Below are 23,882 nucleotides of genomic sequence, written 5' to 3'. Positions count from 1 at the left end.
TCTAGTATAGTTACTGGTACAAAAGTAGCACTGGCCCAGGTGCAGTGGCTCACACCTGTAATCCTAGTACTTTAGGAAGCTGAGGCAGGTGGATCTCTTGAGTCCGGGAATTTGAGACCAACCTGGGCAACATGACAAAACTCCTTCACTATTAAAAATACGAAAAGTAGTCCGGGCATAGTGGCTCACACCTGTAATCCCAGCACTTAGGGAGGCCGAGGCAGGCGGATCACCTGAGGTCAGGAGTTCGAGACCAGCCTGACCAACATGGAGAAACCCCGTCTCTACTAAAAATACAAAATTAGCCGGGCGTGGTCGCACATGCCAGTAATCCCAGCTATTCGGGAGGCTGAGGCAAGAGAATTGCTTGAACCTGGGAGGAGGAGGATGGGGTGAGCCGAGATCACGCCATTGTACCCCACCCTGGGCAACAAGAGCGAAACTCCGTCTCAAAAAAATAAATAAATAAAAAATAAAACATACAAAAATTAGCCAGGTGCGGTGGCATATCTCCTAGCTACTCAGGAGACTGAGGCAGGGTGATCACTTGAGCCCCAGAGGTGGAGGTTGCAGTGAGCCAAGATTGTACCATTGCACTCCAGCCTGGGTGACAGGGTGAGACCCTGTCTCAAAAAAAAAAAAAAAAGTAACACTGTATTATTGTTAATTCAGGGGAAGTGGTTTTGATATACATTTAATAACTTTATGTAAAAAGTCTTATGCTTTGATGTAATTCTAACACATTTTTTATAATTTAAAGAGATTGGTTTCAAATAAGTTATTTCTCCATTTTCAGAGTTTTTCCTCACACACTCGAAAGACGATTTGATTATCTTTTTATTCTTAAAGCAGATGTTATCAGGGCCATATATTAGGAGCATGTATTGCCTCTAAAACCAGATATAGGTGGCGGGGGAGTATGTTCCGAATATTTTTCTTTACTGACAGACATACTTAGTATAACAAACATATTAATTTGCAGCATTCTAATTAAAAAGTGAAAATGTGCATGCTGTCAGATCCAATCTTAAACAGGTTCAGCCTTATCAACTAGAGGAATTTAAAACCTTACTTTATGATGCCTTTACCTTTGATTTATAGTTGGTTGTTCGTATCCATAGGTTCCACACCTGCAAATTCAATCAGCCACGGATTGAAATTATTTGAAATAGAAAGCAGTATAAAAAATTACAAAATACAGCATAACAACTATTTAGATAGCATTTGTATTGTAAGTAATCTAGAGGTTGTTAAAGTATACAGGAAAAAAGTATACAGAAAAAAGACTAGCTCTGAAATTCTTTATTTTTTCAAACAGATTTTTGAATCAGGATATGTAAAGAAAAAATATTTAAACTAATACTGTTTGTAGCTAAACCATTATTTCATTGGTCTGTGATGTTCCAAACTTGTACTTTCAACCATATGTAACCATATTTCTGTTTTCACTGAAATGACTCAGATCAAAGATGTTGGTGTTGGAATTGCATATGGCAGGTAGTTCAAATATATTCAAAGTAAATTCTAGTTAATATTAAGTGCCTTTTAATGTTAGAAAATGAAAGAGCTTAGGAAAAGTTGTAGGATGAGAAATCCAACATAAACAATTGTTTTACTCCTAGAGTATCTTCACCTTCACCTAGGCTCATCCCAAGACTGTAAAACGTCAAAGAGTGACCTAGCTTGGAGGAAATAGTGTGGCTTGGATAATGACTCTTAGGCGGTTGACTTACCCAGATAGAGTCTTCAGGAGTTACATCTGCTATAATAACTATAATCCAAATGACAGTTTTTGAATCTATAGTACAAAAAGGAAAATATCTGGTGCTGCCTCAGTCTTATGAGTATACTTGCTCACTTTGATAACAACAGGGTAGCATTGCTTCTAAAAGAAATTTTGTGATACTGTATCTTAAATTTCAAATTATTTTTCTTGAGAGGGCTGTCAGTGTACAGACAAATCTAAGTGATAGTTTTGAGCCCCATTTTTGCAAGTCATCTCAATAAGTAACTATTAAGTAACATATGTTAATAAGTAAAAATGTAAAAGCATTTGGTTGTAGTTTTATTGATATGTTTGTACATTGCAGAAATTCAGGAACAAATTTTATGAATAAGAATGTTGCTATTTTTAAACAATATCCGATATTCATTCAACTAAAACTTATTAAGCATTTAATATCTGTCTGGCACTCTTCAGGCACTGAGGATATTTCAGTGAACAAAACAAAATCTTTGCCACTATGGAGTTTACATTTTGTGGCGGCAGTGGAGTGAAGATAGAGAATAAAAAAACAAGTCAATATGTAGTATGCCACTTGGTGGTAAGGCATTTTGAGAACAATGTAGTAGGGAAAGAGGAAAAAGTGTATTATCATAGGCTAGTGGGTAAGGGCTTATCTATTTCATATGTAAGTGCTCAGGAAAATTCTTTAATAAATTGATTTGTGAACAAAAACCTGAAGCAAGTGAAGGAGGAAGCTATGCTGATATCTGGTAGAAGAGCATTCCAGGTACAAGGAACAGTACTTGCAAAGGACCTGAGATAGGAACATACTTAGTGTATTCTAGAAACAGCAAGGAGGCCGTTGTGGCTGGAGCAGAATATGGAGAGTGAAGAATTTTAAAGTACATGATCAGTAGTGGAACGGGAGAGGCAGAAAATGTTATTAAAAAATTTAGGATCTCATAGAGACCATTGAAAAGTCCTTAATTTTTATTCTCAGAGGAATAGAGGGAGTCATGGCAGGATTTTGTCAGGAAAAGTTGTGAACCACGTTGAAGTGGACAAAAAAATGGCAAATGAGTGTCCTGTCTAGCTCAGCCATTGAGTTTATCTCTGTCTCATTTTGTGGGCAGGGCAGGGGCGGGGTAGGAAGGCTTTTTTTTTTTTTTAGAGTACTGGAACTTAACAGAAAACTTCTTAAAAATGCAATTGAATCATAAATATTGATGTTAAAATCCTCAACAAAATACTAGTGAAACCAAATTCAGTAGCATATCAGTGAGATTATATACCATGATCAAGTGGGACTTATTCCTGGAATGCATAGATGGTTCAACATACGAAAATTGTTCAATGTAATGTATGCATTAAAAGTATGAATGGGAGAAAACCACATGATCGTGTCAATTGATGCGGAAAAAACATTTGACAAAATTCAGCATCCTTTCATGATTAAAAAAGAAAAACACTAAAATTAGAAATAAAAGGAGCCAGGTGTGGTGGCTTATGCCTGTACTTTTAGCACTTTGGGAGACTGAGGTGGGTGAGTCACTTGAGATCAGGAGTTTGATACCAGCCTGGCCAACATGGTGAAATCCCATCTCTACTAAAAATGTAAAAATTAGCTGGGTGTGGGGGCGTGCACCTGTAATCCCAGTTACTCAGGAGGCTGAGGCAGGAGAATCACTTGAACCTAGGAGGAGGAGGTTGCAGTGAGCCAAGATCATGCCACTGCACTCCAGCCTGACTCCATCTTGAAAAATAAATAAATAAATAAAAAATAAAAGGAAACTACTTCAACATAGTAAAAGCCGTATATGAAAAATACAGTGAATGTCATATTCAGTGATGAAAGACTGAAAAGAGATTTTCCTCTGAGATCAGAAACAAGGCAAGGATTCCCACTTTTACCAAGTCTATGAAATATCGTAATGGGTATTCTATCCAGAGCAATTAGGCAAGAAAAAGAAACGCCATCCAAAATGGAAAGAAATAAAGTAATCTCTGTTTACAGATGATACGATCTTATGTGTAGAAAACCCTAAAGCGTTAACAGTTTCATCTAACAATGAACAATACGAAAAGGAAATTAAGAAAACAATTTTGTTTACAATAGCATCAAAAAGAATAACATACGAATTAACCAAAAAAGTGAAAGATTTTTACAACAAAAAGTATAAAACATTGCTCAAAGAAATTAAATAAATGAAAAACATTTGCTTTTCATGGATTGGAAGCCTTCATATTGTTAAGATATGAATACTAAAAATAATCTACAGAATCAGTGCAATTCCTATCAAAACCGCAATGATGATTTTTGCAAAATTAGAAAAGCCCATTCTACAATTCATATGGAATATCAAGGGACTGTCAATAGCTAAAACAATCTTGAAAAAGAAGAACAAAGTTGGTGATTCACACTTCCTGATCTCAAAACTTACTACAAAGATATAGTAATCAAACAGCATGGCATTGGCATAAATTTAGGCAGACATATAGCCCAGTGGAATAGAATAGAGAACCCAGAAATAGACCAGCATGGTGGCTCACACCTGTAATCCCAGCACTTTGGGAGGCCAAGGCGGGTGAATCTCGAGGTCAGGAGTTCGAGACCAGTCTGGCCAACATGGTGAAACCCTATCTCTACTAAAAATACAAAAAATTAGCTGGGTGTGGTGGTGGAGTCCTGTAATCTCAGCTATTTGGGAGGCTGAGCAGGAGAATTGCTTGAACCCAGGAGGCGGAGGTTGCAGTGAGCCGAGATCGTGCCACTGCACTCCAGCCTGGGTGACAGTGCGAGACCGCGTCTCAAAAAAACAAAAAACAAAAACCCAGAAATAAACACTTGCATATATGGGCAAATAATTTTTGACAAGGGTACCAAGACTATTAAGTGGGAAAGGGACAGTCTCTTCAACAAGTGATGCTGGAAAAACTGGATATCTACATACCTTGGACCTTCATCTAGCACAATATACAAAAATTAAAATGAATCAAAAGTGTACAACTGTTGTAAGGAAATGTAGGGCAAATGCTTCATGACATTGAATTTGGCAGTGGTGTCTTGGGTGTAACACCAAAGGCACAAACAATACAAGAAAAAACTTTTGAAACTCAAAACCAAAAACTAATTTAAAAATGGGCCAAGGACTTGAATAGACATTATACCAAAGAAGATATACAAAGGCCAGTAAGCATATGAAAAGATGTTTAACGTCACCAATTATTAGAGAAATGCAAATCAGAAATATAGTGAGATACTACCCTCACACTCATTATATTACCCTCACGCTACTCTTTTTTTTTTTTTTTTTTTTGAGATGGAGTTTCACTGTATTGCTCAGGCTGGAGCGCGGTGGTGTGATCTCAGCTCACTGCAACTTCCGCCTCCCAGATTCAAGTGATTCTTACATCTCAGCCTCCCAAGTAGCTGGGACTATAGGTGTGCACCACCACACCTGGCTAATTTTTGTGTTTTTAGTAGAGACAGGGTTTCGCTGTGTTACCCAGGCTGGTCTCAAACTCCTGGCCTCAAGTGATCCACTCACCTTGGCCTCCCAAAGTGCTGGGATTACAGGCATGTGCCACCATGCCTGGTTAATTTTTGTATTTTTAGTAGAGATGGGGTTTTACCCTGTAGTCCAGGCTCGTCTCAAACTCCTGGCCTCAAGATTCGCCTGCTTCGGCCTCCCAAAGTGCTGGGATTACGGGTGTGAGCCACTGCACCTGGCCACAGATGGCTACTATTTTTTTAAAAAATAGTAACAAATGTTGGTGAGGACGTGGAAAAATTGGAAACCTTATGCACTGTTGTTGAGAATATAAAATGGTACAGTTTTGTGGTCCTCAAAAAATTAAAAACAGAATTACCATATGATGCAGCAATTCAACTTCTGAGTATATCCAAAAGAACCGAAGGCAGGGTCTTAAGGTATTTGTACACCCGTATCTATTTGTACACAGTAGCCGAAAGGTGGAAGCAACCCAAGTGTTCATTGACAGATGAATGGGTAAGTAAAATGTGGTATATAGATGCAGTGGAATAGCCTTCGGCCTTAAAAAGGAAGGAAATTCTGTAATATGCTACATCATGGATGAACCTTGAAGACATTACACTAAGTGAAATAAGCCAGTCACACGAAGACAAATGCTATGTGATTCTACTTATGTGAAGGAGGTAGTATAGTCAAAATTAGAGAGAAAGTAGAATGGTGGTTGTCAGGGGGTGGGAGGAGGAGGGAGTTACTGTTTAACGGCTGTGGAGTTTCAGTTTTACAAGATGAAAAGAAGCCTAGGCAGCATAGTGAGACCTTGCCTCTACAAAACATTAAAAAGTTAACCGCACATGGTGGGATTTGCCAGTGGTCCTAGCTAATTGAGAGGCTGAGAAGGGAGAATCCCTTGAGCGCAGGATGTCAAGGCTGCAGTGAGCTATGGTCACATCACTGCCCTCCCGCCTAGTTGACAGAGTGAGACCCTGTCTCAAAAAGAAAAAAAGAGTTACAGAGATGGATGATGGATAGTTAAGATGGTAAATTTTATGTGTATTTTACCACAATAAAGTAGAAAATGCAAGTAAATCTTATTCATGAAAATAAATATAAATTATCCCCAGTAGAATGCAGTTGATATTACCTGTGAATATACCTGTTTTGCATCTATTTGTAAATTTCTTTCAGAACTCCTTATTCCCTATGTATGTGTAGTTGCTGGAATGTTCCTCTGAACCAGTTGTAACGACTTACTAATTCTATTATTAATGAGTTAAATTATATCTTTGACATAATGTTTGTTTTACTGTTTTTTGAGAGTCATGATTTTTACCATTTTCAGAAAAATATCCATTAATACTTTTTTTTTTTTTTGAGTCGGGATCTTGTTTTCTCACCCAGGCTAGAGTACAATGGCGCAGTCATGGCTCACTGCAGCCTCCGACTTCTGGGCTCAAGGGATCCTTCCATCTCAGCCTCCTAATAAGTAGCTAGGACTACAGGTGCATACCACCACATCTGGCTAAGTTTTTTTTTTAATTTTTAGAGATGGTTTCTTGTGCTGTTGCCCAGGCTGGTCTTAAACTCCTGGCCTCAAGTGATCCACCCACCACAGCCTCCCAAGTTGCTGGAATTACAGGTGTAAGCCACTGCACCAAGCTCCTGTATTAATACTTTTTAACAGAATTAATCTGGTTGCTCTGGTGAGAAAAGACTAGAGCAGGACAATCAGAGGCAAAGACCAATTAGAATGCAGTTGGGAAAAATTCATAAAGAAATGTTGGTAACTTGGACCAGAGAAGAAATAGTGGAAATGTTAAGCAGTGGTTGAACTTGGGTATATTTTGAAGATAGATCTGAAAGGATTGATGAAATTGGATATGGGATGTGAGAGAGTAAGGTGAAGGGTGACTGCAAGATTTTTGGATATTAATCTTAATAAAATAAGTAATTCCTTCTCTCAAACATTTTTAGGTTGGTAATTTTTATTTTCGATTCTTAGGAGTTTAGTTGGTTTGACTAAGAAATGTAAAAGCTGGTGATCGTGGCTCTTTTCTCATAAGGTATCTTTTCCACTGATTATAGTGTAATATATAATTACTGTATTGAAAACATCAATAACAACTGCTTTAAGTCAGGGTTCTGGCAGGAACCCTGTAATGGAAAAGAATTTAATAAAGGGATTATTTACACATTATGGGCAGGTTAAGGGAAATCAGCATGTGATATTAGCCAGGTTTGCTAGGAACACCGGGCTGCTAGGAATAGCTCTTAACACGCCTAGGTGTCTAAAAAGGGAAAGAGAGAGGAAGTGATTACCTGAATCAGCAAGAGCTATAAGTATGTGAGAGAGCTGCCTAACAGGGGCCATTACTAGAAGAACCTCCGTAAGGAAGGGAACCACAGCCAGTCTGGTCTGCTGGTGCCTCCACGCAGGTGAGGCTCCTAGGGCGCAGAGTAGAGTAGAGTAGAGAAGATTAGAGAGTGGCTTTGGAGGGTCAAATGGAAAATATACAGCATTGCAGATAACTTTAAGCCCTACCTTAAAACAAACAAATACATGTATGTGCTTCAGGTTTAAAAATATAGCAAAGAGAGAAATGAAGAACATATTTAGTAGTAGAAAATTATGAAAACTCAGTTGGGTAGATTTTAATGATATTAAACAGAATTAGTACAGCTAAAAATCAACCATAAAATTTAGTGAAGACTTCAGAGGTTTTATATCATATTAAATGTTTTACTTTGGACTTACAAAGTTAAAAATACTTTTTATCTTTTTTATGTGTTTTACTTAGAGTTAATTGAATATAATATAACTTCAGAAATAATAAGTTAAGAAATAGGCTTTATATTTCTTAAGTATTTTAAAGCTGTTTTGTTGTGTCCTTTTGTTCCCTTTAATGTAAAGTAGTTCAGATTTAGTTTAGTCCTTGAAATTTATTTCAATTGAAAGAAAACTCAAATCATCACATCTAACTTTGTTGTTGTTAATTTTGTGTATTTAATTCATTTTGTTTTTAGAGACAACATCACACTTCTTAACCAATAATGGACTCGACTGAAACACTGTCCGCGATTGGTAACTCAGCATTTAAAGGGAATTCAGTTCTTTGTTGGGTAGATAGAACTTTGTTCCATTTGCATAGACTTCTGTCGTTTGGTCCGTCTCCTATTTCAGGAGCAAATCAAGCCTATTATTCCATAAGATGGAAATTTGAAGACCGTTGTCTGTCTCTGTTCTGCTCTTCCATATTGCTAAATATTTTCTTCTCCACACTGGTTTCTACAGGCTTACCTTATTGATTTGACAATGTTCTTTCAATCCCATCTCACCTTGCCTCAGTCTTCCCCTAGGCTTCTGTGATACCACACTCTTGGGGGTTTTCCTCTTGTTTCTTGGAGAGTAAATGTCCAGTCTCCTTGTGGGCTTTTTTTCACTCTTCTTTTTTCACAATTCCTTTAAATGTTGGTGTTTCTGAGCTGCTGCAGGTCTTACTTTTCTTCGCACTGGGCAGTCTCATCTGTCCCTATGCTTGGATCTGTAAGCTGATGACTACCAAATCTCTCTCCCATCTCCACACCTATATTTCTGTTTGTCTGTTGAGCATCTCCATTTGGATGTCTCACAGACATCAAAGTACAATTCAAAACTGAGCTTATATGTTTTTCTAAACCTTGTGTCCTTCCTATGTTCCCTGGCTCAATGTATGTACTATCAACCTCAACTGAAAATGTGAGTATTTTCCTTGACTTCTGCTTTCCTTCCCAATCTAACCAATCATCAGGTGTTATTAAGGCTAGCGCTTAAGTATCACTCTAATCCATCCTTTTTTTCCCCATCTTCATTGTTTAGTAACTTCATTCAGTCCTCGTGGTTATTGCATGCAACAACCACTTCCGAACCTGCAAAAACCATATAAAGTGTAGGGAATGTTGGTAGGAAGTATTTTTAACTTAACCTGTGAGGAAATATAGATTCAGAGAGGTTAAGTAAGAACTCAGATCTCTCTAGTGTTCAAGTACATATTTTCACTAAGTCTAAAATGAAAGGCTTTGTTTTTAGCATTCTACATTTCTCTAGAAGACATTATCTCCAATATTGCCAGCCTGGGCGATGGAGCAAGACCTGTCTCAAGCCAAAACCACCAAAGCCTTTCATTTTAAATTCTAATGTAGTGTTTAAAGTACATTGAGATAGCAGAGATATTGTATGCCATTTGTCAATTATATGAGAATTAAAACCTCACCTGAGCCATACTGTACTTTCTATTTAGAAGGATGAATCATTTCTGGGAATTCAATTTTGTAATTTACGTGTGGAAAATTTAAAACTATAAGGCTTCAACATGAGTATTTTATGTACATAATTATAGGAAACCAGTAGTATTTGTAGCTAACTGTTGAATTAAGTTCAAAGACTTTTTAAAGATTATTCAAAATCTTTTTAAAAAGATTAAAAGTACACAGCTTTTCAGCCAGTATTGGTGAAGAAACATTTTGAGAGTATGATGGAATAAGACATCTTCTTAGAAATTTCAGCTGTTTTTTGTTGAGATTTGTTTTCTTCACATTTGTCTTTAAAAAAAAAAAAAAGAAGAAAAAGAAGAAAGAAATATTCTCAAAGTTGCTTTCAAATCCCAGCACTTTGGGAGGCCGAGGCGGGAGTATTGCGTGGGGCCAGGAGTTCTAGACCCCCTGGGCAACATTGCTAGACCATGTCTCTACAAAACATTTTAAAAATTAGCTGCGTGTGGTGGTGCACGCCTGTATAATCCAAACTACTTTGGGAGGCTGAGGTGGGAGGATCACTTGAGTCCAAAAGGTTAAGGCTGCAGTGAGCTTTGATTGCCCCACTACACTCCAGCCTGGGCAATGGAGCAAGAGCCTGTCTTCAAACAAACAAACAAACAAACAAAACTACCAAATTATATGTTATTGTAGTTGTTTTCAGAGGGATGAGCTCAAGTGTAATTATGAATGTGGCTCTTCAGAATTACCTTCACCATGGATGATTGGTACATGTTTAAATTAAGATCCAGGTAAATCTGAAGGAAAGCAAACCATGAAACCTTTAGAGGAAGGATGCATATTGTCTTTGTTAATGTAGTAGAGCGGAAAACTGAACATTCTAAATTTGACTTCTAGTAAAATTTTGATTAATTTATTCACCTTCATTTCCCCCATTGAAAAATGGAGAAAATAGTTCCCAGCAGTCTGCATTATGAGATTGTTTTTTAGATCAATATTTAGCAAGGGCTTAAAAGAACATCACATCAGTCTTGGATGCTCTGAAATCCTACCACTTGATTGTAACTATCTTCACCATCTGGGAAGGAGCAAAGAAAAGACAGTCCAAACAACTTTGCATTTCTGTTATTTGTAATGTGTTGATAGTTCTTTCATTGACTGTATGACATATTTTACTGATCCTAAGAGACATTTCCCAATTTTATTCACTAAAATTTGGGTGTGTCTTACAATTAGTGGCATATTATAGTTAAATTGACTTTTTTTCTTTCTCAGTGGTATATAAAATATCAGTCTTAAAATCCATCATGTCTCAGCTATGATGAAAAACAGGATATATGTCTATTAATTTTCAAAGTAACAACAATAATAGTACAGTGGCCACCATACCTGAGGATCACTTTTTTGGTAGGTAACCTCTACTGTCTTAAACACAACCAAGAACTGGAAAGTAAGAAACAAAGGCTTCTGATGCTTAAAATCACTGTTACAGAACTCATGAAGTAAAGGCCAGGTACTTTAACTTACAAAACCCCTTTGCCTCTGAGTGTAGTGTCTTTCTTTGTACGTCATTGAGTTAATCCTAGATACCTTGTTACAGAGTCCACAAGGATTCAAAAGAGTAAACTGTGGGAAGCCGAGGTGGGCAGATCACCCGAGCACAGCAGTTCGAGATCAGCCTGGACAACATGGTGAAATCCTGTCTCTACTAAAAATACAAAACTTAGCTGGGCATGGTGGTGCACACCTGTAATTCTAGCTACTCAGGAGGCTGAGGCAGGGGAATTGCCTGAACCCCGGAGGTGGAGGTTGCAGTGAGCCAAGATCGTGCCATTGCGCTACAGCCTGGGTGTCAGAGTGAGACTTCATCTCAACAACCAAAAAAAAAAAGTAAAAAGGAATGCATATAAATGTTTATTAAGTGGTGATTCTAGGACTTACTATACTTTCTGCTGAGAATGAGTGTCCCATAAACAAACAATTACAAATTTTTTTAAAAAAACAACACAAAACTCAGAACAGGCCACTTAGAGTGATTTTTTTTTTTTTTTTTTTTTGAGACGGAATCTCAGTCTCACTCTGTTGCCCAGGCTGGAGTACAGTGGCACGATCTCAGCTCACTGCAGCCTCTGCCTCCCAGGTACACAAGACTCTCCTGCCTCAGCCTCCCGAATAGCTGGGATTACAGGCGCCTGCCACCACACCCTGCTAATTTTTTGTATTTTCATTAGAGATAGGGTTTCACTGTGTTGGCCAGGATGGTCTTGAACGGCTCACCTCCTGATCCACCTGCCTCGGCCTCCCAAAGTTCTGGGATTATAGGCATGAGCCACCGCGCCTGGCCCACTTAGAGTTATTTTAGGAGCTTGCAACCTAACATATGTAAGTTATGCTGATTACAGCTTAGAAGAAATTTCTTATCAAAATGTAATCTGATTCCACTAGCACTTTCTTTAAGGGACAATATGATTGTACCCTTAAATTTTGATTGGAGAATATTTATTGTTGATTAAATTTTCACTTCTTATGGCTTAATGGAGTTACTAGAACATAGTTTTCCTTAAAAGCATCAGGAAAAAAAAAAAGGCTTGTGGGAGGCATCTGTTACATATCTGAAATTGAATTTGATTCTGTAATTTCAGTGGTCTCTAGAACTGTATAATTCTACCCATGTTGCTAGATGGCACCAGGGTGCCATTTTTAGACCTTAGGGCTAAGGAATGGGTGTAGGTAGTAGGAAGATGTTAGGAAAGAAGTAGGGAAGAAAAACTTTGGAAACATATTGTGGTACTGAAGACTGTCTCTAGGAGTTCTTAGTGGGCAGTTGTGTACCAGGTGTCCAGCTGCATTATTTGTGTTTGAAGTAAACCCAGGCTGTGTATCTCCGTGAATTCTTAGTATTGGGTGCTTTTCAAGACATTTCATTCCCCTAAGATGTGAATTTTGAGCATAGCTTGTTGGCCTCAGGCACTTTAACCTGAGAGTAGATGTTAAGTTCTGCTTGTTGGCAGGTTTCCAGCATTTACTAATTAGAGTTTCCCTACTTAAATGCTCCTGGCAGTTTCCCTTGGCCACTGTGTTCTTCACAGTCTGCCCAAACGTGTTTTGTATGTAGTCTGCCTTTGGGCTTGCTTAGACACTTACAGCTTTTGTTTCTAAAGAACTCGTCAGTAAGTATTGATTTGTATTTTCTTTAGTTAATAATTCATTGATTATAAAAGCAATTCACACACTAGAAAACATAAAAAGAAAAAATCCTTTTCATTCTACCACCAAATTAATCAGTGTTAACATTTTAGGGTGTGTTCATCTAGTTTTTTTTTTTTTTTTTTTTTGTGGGTTTATGTATTTTATGTGGAGGTAGGGGAGAGAAAAATAGGTGTAAAATGTTATTTTTTAAAAATGCAAATCCTCTCAAGTTTGCTACTGGATGTGAAGAGCAACTTTTAAAATAAAATTTTTTAGAATAACTTTAGAATGTTAAGTTGTAAAGATAGTTCCCATATGCCCTTCACCTAGCTTCCCCTAGTGTTAACATCTTATGTAACTGTGGCATATTTGTCAAAACTAAGAAATTAATACTAGTACAATACTATTAACTGAACCACAGAGTATTTACATTTCTTCTGTTTTTCTACTAATGTTCTTTTTCTGTTCCAGGATCCAACCTAGGGATACATATTGCATCTAGTGGGGTTGTTATTGTTTTGAGACAGTATCTCACTCTGTTGCCCAGGCTAGAGTGCAGTGGCATGATCACAGCTCACTGCACTGTTGGCCTCCTGGGCTCAAGCGATCCTCCCACCTCAGCCTCCCTGGTAGCTGGGATTACAGGCATTTGCCACCATGCCCTGCTATTTTATTTTATTTTATTTATTTTTTTGTAGAGACAGGGTCTCACTAAATTGCCCAGGCTGATCTTGAATTCCCAGGCTCAGGCAGTCCTCCCTACTCGGCCTCCTAAAGTGCTGGGATTATAGGTGTGAACCACATGCTTGGCCCAGCTTTATTTTTTTTAATAATAGTTTTTTACCTTTTTTCTTCTCTTTTTTTTTTTTTTTTTTTTTTTTGAGATGGAGTCTTGCTCTTGCTCTGTTGCCCAGACTGGAGTGCAGTGGCGTGAACTCAGCTCACTGCAACCTCTGCCTGCCAGGCTCAAACAATACTCCTACCTCAGCCTCTTGAGTAGCTGGGATTACAGGCATGTGCCACCACCCCTGGCTAATTTTTATGTTTTTAGTAGAGATGGGGTTTCATCATGTTGACCAGGCTGGTCTCAAACTCCTAACCTCAGGTGATCTGCCTGCCTTGGCCTCCCAAAGTGCTGGATTACAGGCATGAGCCACTGCGCCCAGCCCTTTTTTCTTATACTTAATTTTATATCATGAACATTTTGTCTTTGTCATTAAATAGTTTTTGAACAATACTTATTTTAAGAGCTCTATAAAAGTTAATCACAGGGATAGATGTGCTCTGATGCAAACTTTTCTGGTAAACTTTTTGTTGTTGGCATTTCGTGAGGGGGCATGTTACAAAACGTATATACAATTGACCCTTTAACAACAGAGGGTTTGAACCATATGGCTCCACTTATAGGTGGATTTTGTCAACCAGAAAGTATTTGTGGGATGCAAAATTTCGATATACAAAGGGCTGACTTTTCATATACACAGATTCCACAGGGACGACTGTGGCACTTGAGTGTGCACGTGTTTTGGTCCATACAGAGGCCCTGGAACCAATACCCAGATACACCAAGGGATGACTGTACAGAACAAACATTTTTATTAGTGGGATACTTGAATCAGGTGTGTTAGATTGTAACAGTTACTTTGAATGCACTGCTCTAGAAGTAGAGAATAAATAGGCAAATTTAGTTTTCTTTGAGAGTATATTTATCAATATTTTAGGTTGATTTAAATGCAGAAACATTTAAATGAGCTATTTGTGAAACTGTTTTGGGGGGTTAGAGTTGCTTGGCATTTTGGCATAGCTTCTTTTGATCAGTGTGTATGTGTACCATGTGTACACATGGTATACACATTTCATGTACACATAGTCAATATTAGACTTTAAAAAAAATTAGAGATGATGTCTTGCTTTGTTGTACAGGCTGGTCTCAAAGTCCTGGCATCAAGCAGTCCTCCTGCCTCAGTCTTCCAAAGTGCTGGGATTGCAGGTGTAAGCCACCACACCTGGCCCATATTTAGGCTTTTAATATTAGTCTGGTAACATCATATCCACCTGAGTTTGGAAGTACAGATTTACAGTAAATTGTACTTACACATTTCTATATACAGTTTTGAAAAATACCTTTTAATTTACCTCTTCTTCTTTTCTCTTCCCTTTCCCTTTCCCTTTCCCTTTCCCTTTTCCTTTCCCTTTCCCTTTCCCTTCCCCTTCCCCTTTCCCTTCCCCTTCCTTTCCTTTCTTTTTGTCTTGCTCTGTTACCAAGCCTAGAGTGCAGTGGCGTGATCTCAGCTCACTGCAGCCTCCGCCTCCCAGGGTCAAGCGATTCACACGTCTCAGCCCCCTGAGTAGCCGGGACTACAGGCATGTACCGTCGCACCTGGCTCATTTTTGTATGGAGACGGGGTTTAATTATGTTGGTCAGACTGGTCTTGAACTTCTGACCTCAAGTGATCTGCCTGCCTTGACCAAAGTGCTGGAATTACAGGCGTGAGCCTCCGTGACCAGCTTTTATTTACTTTTCTGTTATCCATCATTAGTGTTTATTTAGTTATAGGTTAAAGGTATTATATATAAAAAGTGAAGATGCCTAGGGATTTTCTTACATGTCTTTTAGTGTTTTATTGATGTTTATGGTTTGAATAATATTAGTTTGTATATTTAACATGAAGCTTGAAATTAGAGTGACTTGCCTTTAAATTTTGTTATTTAAAAAAATAAAGCCATAAAGCCAAATGCTTTTTAAGAACCGTTAGGTATACCATATTAAGGAAAATATTGTAAAATTCATACTTGTGGTTTTACCTCCTATAGTTGCTCAGTTTAGTAAAAACTTCATTGCCTATAAACATGAGTGTAATAGAAAAAACTGAATTGATTTTAAGTTACTCAGTGATTACATTAAGAACAATTTGGCATTTATTTGGGAAATAACAATTCCTTTGAATTTCACAGTATTTTTTAGTAAATGGATATTGGGTTAAAGATTTTGTATGATATGTGTTTTTCATAAGTTAAGTATTTATTACGCTAGAGTTCTGTCCCTGCTAAGGGATTACTGTTTATTAATAAATTTCTAAACTAGAGGTTTATTATGAAGGTTAAGTGACCCTTTATTAATTTGACACAGTTGTAAGATTAATACATAGAAATTATCACTGAGCTAAAGAATAAAAACATGGAATTTTGATCTACAATGTTTACAGAAAACTGAATGCTCTAACTCTATGAGATCAAATCTATTCATTCAGATTTTCAGAGTTAATGATAATCGTTTTCTAGAGAGTGCCTCTACTTTCTTACTGCTGCCTTAAAAGCACACACCTTTGCTTTCTATGGTGTGATCTGTGAATTTTTGGTGGAGAGAGCTATGGGATTGCTCATACAGAATGCTCATCCTTTTGATGTTGCTAGAGGATGGTATTTGATTTCCCTGTATATATTTTTATACTGCAGTATAAGGCACTAAACTAAGAGTTTCTTTTTTTTTTTTTTTGAGATGGAGTCTCGCTCTATTGCCCAGGCTGGAGTGCAGTGGCCGGATCTCAGCTCACTGCAAGCTCCGCCTCCCAGGTTTACGTCTTTCTCCTGCCTCAGCCTCCCGAGTAACTGGGACTACAGGCGCCCGCCACCTCTCCCGGCTAGTTTTTTGTATTTTTTTAGTAGAGACGGGGTTTCACCGTGTTAGCCAGGATGGTCTCCATCTCCTGACCTCGTGATCCGCCCGTCTCGGCCTCCCAAAGTGCTGGGATTGCAGGCTTGAGCCACCGCACCCGGCCTAAACTAAGAGTTTCTTTGAGAGTTCTGAAGGTTGATTTTTGTGTGTGTGGGTGTGTGTGTACTAGGATTGTTGCCCTTGGTACTGATTACCTTGTTAATTAGCTAAGACTGAGTGACTCATCTGCTGGGTTTGCACATATCTTAGGGCAGACATTATGGGTGCTCCAATTTAATTGTCTAAATTTCATCACCAGTGTCTCTTGCTATAGATATGTACCAAGATGACTCCAGGATTGAGTTATGACCAACACTACTAAAGGTGGAGATAGTATTTTGTATCATCTTCCATTTTAGCTTTTTCTTTTTTAAAAAAGCTAGTTTTTTAGCAAACTATTTTAGTAATACTTTCTTAGTATTTGCCAAATACCCACACAAAATTGTTTTATATCTGTGTGTGTGTTGTTTTATATGTATACATACACACACAAACACGCATACACACAAACAAATGAATCTTTCTCTATGTATATTCTTGGATTTCTGTTCCTAAAAAACAAAATATATGATTAAAAAGGACTTTGAGATTCACTGTGAGATTTGGGGTTAAAAGTGTGTGAGTTTTCTGGGTCTAGAAGGGAAGAGAGAATCTGAGGTTCAGGTCATTGTTCGGTGACACTGCAAGTCCAGTTGCTATCAGGGGGAATGTTTATAGATGGATGTTGTGCCTTGAAGGTTAGAATTTGGACATGACAGACAGTAAAACACTATTAATTTTATTCTTAACAATTTTAAGTTAAATTATTCTTGAATGTAATGTCAATTTTCTGCCCCCATGGGAAAGTATTCTGGTAGGACATTAGTGGTTTATGTAAGATTTTAAGGGGAAATGTGAATTACCCTCAGTAGTACAAACTGACCCTTGGTGAAATGACCATGTGCCTTCTTTCCTACCTATCTCCTAATATTTTCCCATGCACACCCTACATTCCAGCTCTAAGGAACTACCAGGTGCTCCTGGAGGAGGCCATGTTCTTTTAGGTTTGAGGGGGTTTTACATGTTTTCTTCTTGATCTGGATTGCCCCTGCCCTAGCTAACTCCCATCCATCTTTCAGGACTCAATGTAGGGACCAGCTTTCCCAGGGAGCCTTTTTTGATGCTTCTGTCTTTCCTTCTGCTCTATATTGAATGTTCTGATAGCACCAGCACATGGGTCTGCAATTCTGCCACATATTCATTTTCTTGTCTGTCTCTCTCACTACACAGTAAGCTCCTTAGAGTCAGGGAATGTGTCCTTTATCTTTATTTCTAACACTTAACTCAGTGCCTGACACACAGAATAGGTGCTCAGAAAATACTTGGTAAAATGCCTCAGTGTGTGGATAGGGACAGGAATTCATTGTTTAATTTTCTCTTTAATATTGATAGTTGCTTAAAAATCATTTTTATCTACTACATAACCTTTTATTAGCTTAATTCAAGCAACTATGTCTGAAAGAAAGAAATGCTGCTTTAGGCTGGGCACAGTGGCTCACATCTGTAATCCCAGCACTTTGGGAGGCTGAAGTGGGAGGATTGCTTGAGCCCAGAAGTTGGAGACCAGCCTGGGCAACATAGTGAGACCCATCTTAAAAGAAATGCCACTTTATTAATATTTTAAATTTATCCACAGAAAAGTGAATTGATGACAGTTTAAATATACATAAGCATATGCTTCATCTTTCTTGATCATACTGGTTTTACTTGTCTTCGATAGAGAAATGAGAGGAATCTGGTTTAAACTGCAGTTCAGGGAATTTTGATTAGATATAATTGCCAGAAATTAAAGTACCAGATATTGAAGTGATTTGTAAGTAATGTAATTGATTTTTTTCAAGAGTTAAAAAGAGGGTGTGAGTGGAGGGTTACGTATTATGAAGCAGTTCATCAACTTTGTCCTCAGATTTAAGAAAAGGAAGAAAGATCCATTTAAGAATGTGCAAATACAACCATACTCATGGATGGATGCTTAAAAATAGTCATGTACCTTTGTAGTTTTGTGTATAGGTGTGTACTTTAAATTTTCACCTAACAAGGGAACTGTTGCAGATGTCCTTGCTTTTGACATAATGGTTCTGATTTAAGGCAACTAGCAGAATGTACTGAGAATCTCCCCTCCTTAGCTTTTTTTTTTTTAACTCCTCTTTTTCAGAATAATATAAATAATTCAGAAATCTTTGTCAGTGTTAAGAATTAACAGGAAATTAATGTGTATATTAAAAGACCTACCCAGTGGTTTAAAAAAGAAAAACAACAGCCAGACCATGGACACAACATGGTTTTTGAATGCCATCCTCTTGATTGTTTTAATGTAATGAAACGTGGCAGTTTACTGTGCCCAAATTTAGTTATGTTACTATGCTTCTAACTATAGACATTCTTTCCTGGTTGTATTTGAACAAAATTACTGTAGTATTACTGTAGTATAAGCCAAATTCCCCCTCATTGCTAGTGAACCAAAAGAGCACATATACCTTCCTAAGCACCAAATTTATAATCATACTTATGAATAGAGTTCAGTGTTCTCTTTACATGTCATTCTGCAAGAATCATATTTGGAATAATTTAGGACAGCTTTTCTAGATTTATTAATGTAATACTTGTTATAAGGATGTGCTTAAGTTCTAGATTTTCTGTGCTTACAGTGCAAAAGGCTTCTTTGTGAAATAAGAGACAGAATTTTACTTGTAATGATTATATAATAATGCCTTTCTTTTAAAATGCTATTAATTTTCTAAATGTCTTTATATCCAGAGATTTTTTTGCTTTTTCATGGTAGCTCTATGAAGTGGGTGTCCTAATCTTATAAATGAGGGAATGCAGACACAGAAAGGTTGACTGATGGTCAAAGGCATGCAGCATTGTATAGTAACAAAGTACTGTTATTTCCACAGCTGACATTTACTAGTGCATACTACATGCTAAACATTGTTTTAAGATGTTTGTGTGTATTAATTAATAACTGCTTGGGCTTTGGTATCAGATCAAAATTTAAGTCTAGCTCTTCTGATAAGTTCTTGACCTTGGGAAAACTACCTAACCTTTTTAAGGCTTGGTTTCCTTGTTTGGAACGCAGAAATAATGGTAGTGTGTACCTTATTGGTTGTTTAGATTAAATGAGGTAATCCAAATGACCCTGTGTGTGGCATACAGTAAGGTAAATTAGTTTGCTGTAGAAAAATGGGGTGGTGGTAGACAGCATTTAGTGTAATTTTTAGCCTCTTGGTAAAATTGCATTTTTTTTTTTTTTTTACTAAGTGTCATTGTCAGTGCAGGTCAGTGTAGTTATATATACTTATTTTATAGAAAAATACTGATGTTACAACAATAAGATTATAGTTCCATGTAGTGCCTATAACCACCTTTTCCCTTACTGCCTCCTAATTATCTTTTAGTTCTTAGTCTTCCAACAGTGGGGAGAAACCAAAGAGGGGTAAGAAGTCATAGAGTGTCTGAGGCATCCAGGGGACACCCATGGTCCATTGGGTTATGTTCATTCCAGGAGTACTTTGGTATGTCAGTTGCTTGGAACTCAGAATGTATTTTCTTGTAAAAAGTGTTCTTCTAAATGAGGCACAAAAAATCTTGACTCCCCGATACAACTGACATGCTGGATATTTGCACTGAAAAACAGTAAAAGCAAGCAAAAGCTCTATACTACATTGGAAGCATTAATCAAAATAATTAAAGAATAAAATTGAATAAATATTGATTCTCAAGAGATTAAAATAATTTCTGGAGATTCATGTGGGGACTTTTTAATATTTTTAAGAGCTTAATGAGTTGGTACACTGATTCTTTAATATGTTTAACTTCATTTCAAAGCTTATGACTTTTCATTGGTAGTTAATAGGTAGACCACTATCATTTCTCTTAATTTTATGTGCAGTCATTAAATTCCTTGCAGGATAAGGGTTGGAGAATGCTTATAAGTGGAATGAAGAATGAGAGGAATAGAGATGTTTCTGACTTAATTGGCCAAAATCCCTTAGAATACATTTTAAAAGAGACCGGCAAAGAGAGTATATATTCACCTAAAATAAGTGGTTTATGGTAGAATTAGTTCAGCCCTGGGCAGTTTCCCAAGCCAGAGACAAAGCATGGTGTATATTTGAGCTCCTGGAGAAAAGAAAGGGATAGTAAAGAAGAGGGACTGGATTGCTGCCCACCTTAAAGTGAGGTGTAGCAACATCTCCAAGGGGTGTGAGCCAACACCTGTTATGCTGATTTTATATATGTAATTGAAGTTCAGAGTTGAAATTGTTGCATTTGAAAAGTTCAGAGTTGAAATTGTTGACTGTCTGTGAGTACGTGGTTTTAGAAATGTTCATTTTGGCTATCAATCATATTTGTTCTCTAGTTAATATGTAGATTAAAATGAGACTCTTCCCATAACCCCTAATAGTATTCAGTAAATATTAGTGTCCCTGTTTGAGTGAGTTTGATTTTTTTATGCTGTGAAGGGTAAATTGACCAGAAATTTTTCAAAAATATATTGAAATCTCTTGTAAATCTAGACTGTAATTTATCACTGTAATTTCACTGTTCTGTGATTCTGTGGCATGCTTGTTCATACCGTCGATTTTCTGATTTGCTGACTTTTCTGAACTGGTTTTGGAGGGGTCTTGTGGAATAGGAAGATATGGAGGGTGGATTTTGAAGACAGCTCTTCAAGAGGAATTATGGTGAGTGAGGTTTAGGAAAAGTCACTGGGGACGGAGAATTAGTCTGCTACTGGCTAAAATGGGTTTTTAGAGCTGGAATGGAACCTAAGAGGTGGTTTAACCTAACCCCTCATTTTATAGCTGTGGAGATAAGTATAGAGAAGTGAGTTGTGCAAGTATTATAGCTGTAGTAGAGAAGCCAGAAACATCATAGAACTTTTAGAGTATCACATTTTTATCATCTTTTTCTTCTGAAAAAGAGTGGTAGCATGTGAATATTATATTACTTTTTAAAATTGATGTTGTATATTAAATACTTTTTATTCAATCTTTTAGACTTTTGAGTTTGTTTAAATAGATTAACTGAACTAACCGTGCCGCCAGAAAGCTCATAAGGAATATTATTCTTTAGAAATGAGAAATGCTCAATGTTTTTCTTCTGTTTTTAGGTTAAGTCAGCAAACAAAGAAAACATGGTATTTTGAAGTATGATTAAACTCCTGATGCTGCAGCAGAGGCTAATAATATTAATGGCCAGATCTAGTAAGTTGAAGTTTATTTATTTTTTACATCACTAAGCCTGCATTTATAATTATTTTTAATTTTTATTTTAAATACAGATGAGGTCCCGCTATGTTGCCCAGACAGTTTCTAACTCTTGAGCTCACACGATTCTCCACCTCAGCTTCCCAAAGTGTTAGGATTACAGGCGTGAGCCACCACTCCTGGCCTATAACTTTTTAATGAGAGAATTTAATAATGTTTTCTTGAACTGCAATCATTTTGCTTCCTGATTGCTGACACCACCCCCCGACTCCCAAAGAACGAAGATAAATGGCTTTTATTAACTAAGACATGTTTACTAATTTAAAGTATTCAGCAAACTTGTTACAGCATTGCTCTTCCCAAACAAAAGCTACCTTTTACTTTATTTTAGTTTATTTTAGTTTAGTTTAGTTTAGTTTCTGAGACAGAGTCTTGCTCCCTCGCCCAGCCTTGGAGTGCAGTGGCATGATCATAGCTCACTGCAGCCTCGACCACCTGGGCTTAAATGATCCTTCCACCTCAACCTCCCAAGTAGCTGGGACTACAGGTGTGTGCCACTATGCTCAGCTAATTTTCTATTTTTTATAGAGACAGAGTCTCACTGTGTTTCCCAGGCTGGTCTTGAACTCATGGACTTAATTAAGCAGTCCTCCCACCTCAGCCTCCCAAAGTGTTGGGATTACAGGCGTGAGCCACCACACCCACCTACCTTTTGTTTTTAAATGTACCCTACTTACTTTTGTATGTTGCTGTCTTGAGGGAGCATAATAAAATCATTTGTGTTTTTGCTGAGTTACGAACTTGGAGGAGTGTATGCAAATGAGATCACATGGTTGTTCCTCAAGTGTTTACAGTATTAGTGCATATTATTAGGTGTCACATAGCTCAGATGTAGTCTTCAAATATTAATCTGATGGTCATAAATGCAGAATATCTAGTATCTAGCCTTTTCCCTTGCTTGCCTAAGAGTTTGTGGTTTAGGAGAAAGAATCAGAGATGTGGATGAAAACATCACATTAAAGAAGTCTCCTTTCAGGAATTGGAAGATTGGCCACAACTGCCTGTGTTCCAGCTGTGTCTATCCCTCACTCACGCTAAGCCTATTCTTTAGCCTTACTGAGGTCACCTGTTTTTTTGCTTTGTTTTGTTTTGTTTTGTTTTGAGTCTTTGCCCCATTTTCTATTTTGTTAGCTCTCTTCTTTCTTTACTTCTTTCCTGACTGGATGTGATGATCTGTCACTTCAAACCCCTGTATTGCCAACATCCTTTAGTAACCTTGCCCTCTTACCCTCTGACCCTGGGTCAGTTGAACTGTCTATCCTGTGGACTGCTGAGCACAGGTAGCAAAACAGCATAATCTTGCCTCTGCAGCCTCTGCTGAGCTCTCATCTCAGCCTACTTAATAATCCTGCTCTCTTTGCTTGGGTAGCTCCTCGGTGACTAATCCTGACATTCTCAAGTCCCTCATTCTGCAAGCCTTGCCTTCTCTTTTACAGAAGAAATGTAGGGTGATAAATGTTATCTACTTCAGTCTCTTTTTTATATTCCACCCACCCTTATGTCTTTCCTCTCTCCTCAGAGAATGAAGCATTCCTCCTTCTCTGGGTAAACCTCTCAATCTGGGCCCTGGAACTCATCTCTAGTATCCCCCTCTGTTTTGATCCATCAATTAGCCCTTCTCTTTTCTTTGTTTTTCCTATGTTTTTAAGCTTTCTTGACCTACTGATTATAAGCCTGCATAAATCTATGTCATCTTAAAATACATAACTCAAGTAATATATCCTCTTGAATATATTCACACCCTAGCCTTCTCTATTCTTTATTTTCTCAACCAGTTCTTGAAAGACCAATTTCCATCCTCTAGGAGCTACCTCTTTATCTTCCACTTGCTCATTGCAGTTTGGCATCTGTCTCTGCCATGGATGGTGCTCTCCTGCTTGATGCTTACTTAGTTTGTACTATTCTGATCTTTTTTTTTTTCCCCGTTCACTGGCTTCTCTCTACTCTTGTATTTAAACACATTTGTATTTTCCCAGAATTTCAACCACAGACCAGTCTTCATACTATCCTTGAGCTAGTGTTCAAGAGTTAAAATGCTACATGTGTTCTAATGTTTTACCTTCTCCCTCAAACACATACTCATATACTTAACTATTGCACTTGGCCGTTCCCTGGACTCTCAGTTGAACATACCTGAACAAATCGTTATCACTTCCTCTTGAAGACTATAGTTTTTTGTATCTCAGGTAATAGAACCC

General features: G+C 37.6%; 1 protein-coding gene across 8 annotated transcripts in view; it reads left to right on the top strand.

The window, feature by feature from the left end:
* Window positions 1-23,882, top strand: part of FRS2 (fibroblast growth factor receptor substrate 2) — a 111,408-nt gene that overhangs the window by 71,786 nt on the left and 15,740 nt on the right. For 4 of the 8 annotated variants that reach the window (XM_033221309.1, XM_033221303.1, XM_033221310.1 and 1 more), the window contains 2 exons: window positions 8,242-8,299; window positions 21,528-21,619. The gene's annotated coding sequence lies outside the window, so the exon portion shown is untranslated. Of the gene's footprint in view, window positions 1-8,241; window positions 8,338-19,031; window positions 21,100-21,527; window positions 21,620-23,882 lie in introns of those variants that run through there. The other 4 variants (XM_033221306.1, XM_033221308.1, XM_033221307.1 and 1 more) reach the window with 3 other exon arrangements.

Source organism: Trachypithecus francoisi, unplaced genomic scaffold, assembly GCF_009764315.1.
Source record: "Trachypithecus francoisi isolate TF-2019V2 unplaced genomic scaffold, Tfra_2.0 Lachesis_group11, whole genome shotgun sequence".
NCBI classification, from domain to species: Eukaryota; Metazoa; Chordata; class Mammalia; order Primates; family Cercopithecidae; genus Trachypithecus; species Trachypithecus francoisi.
The sequence above is the reverse complement of the archived record's forward strand: the minus strand, read 5'-3'. Positions and strand labels throughout refer to the sequence as shown.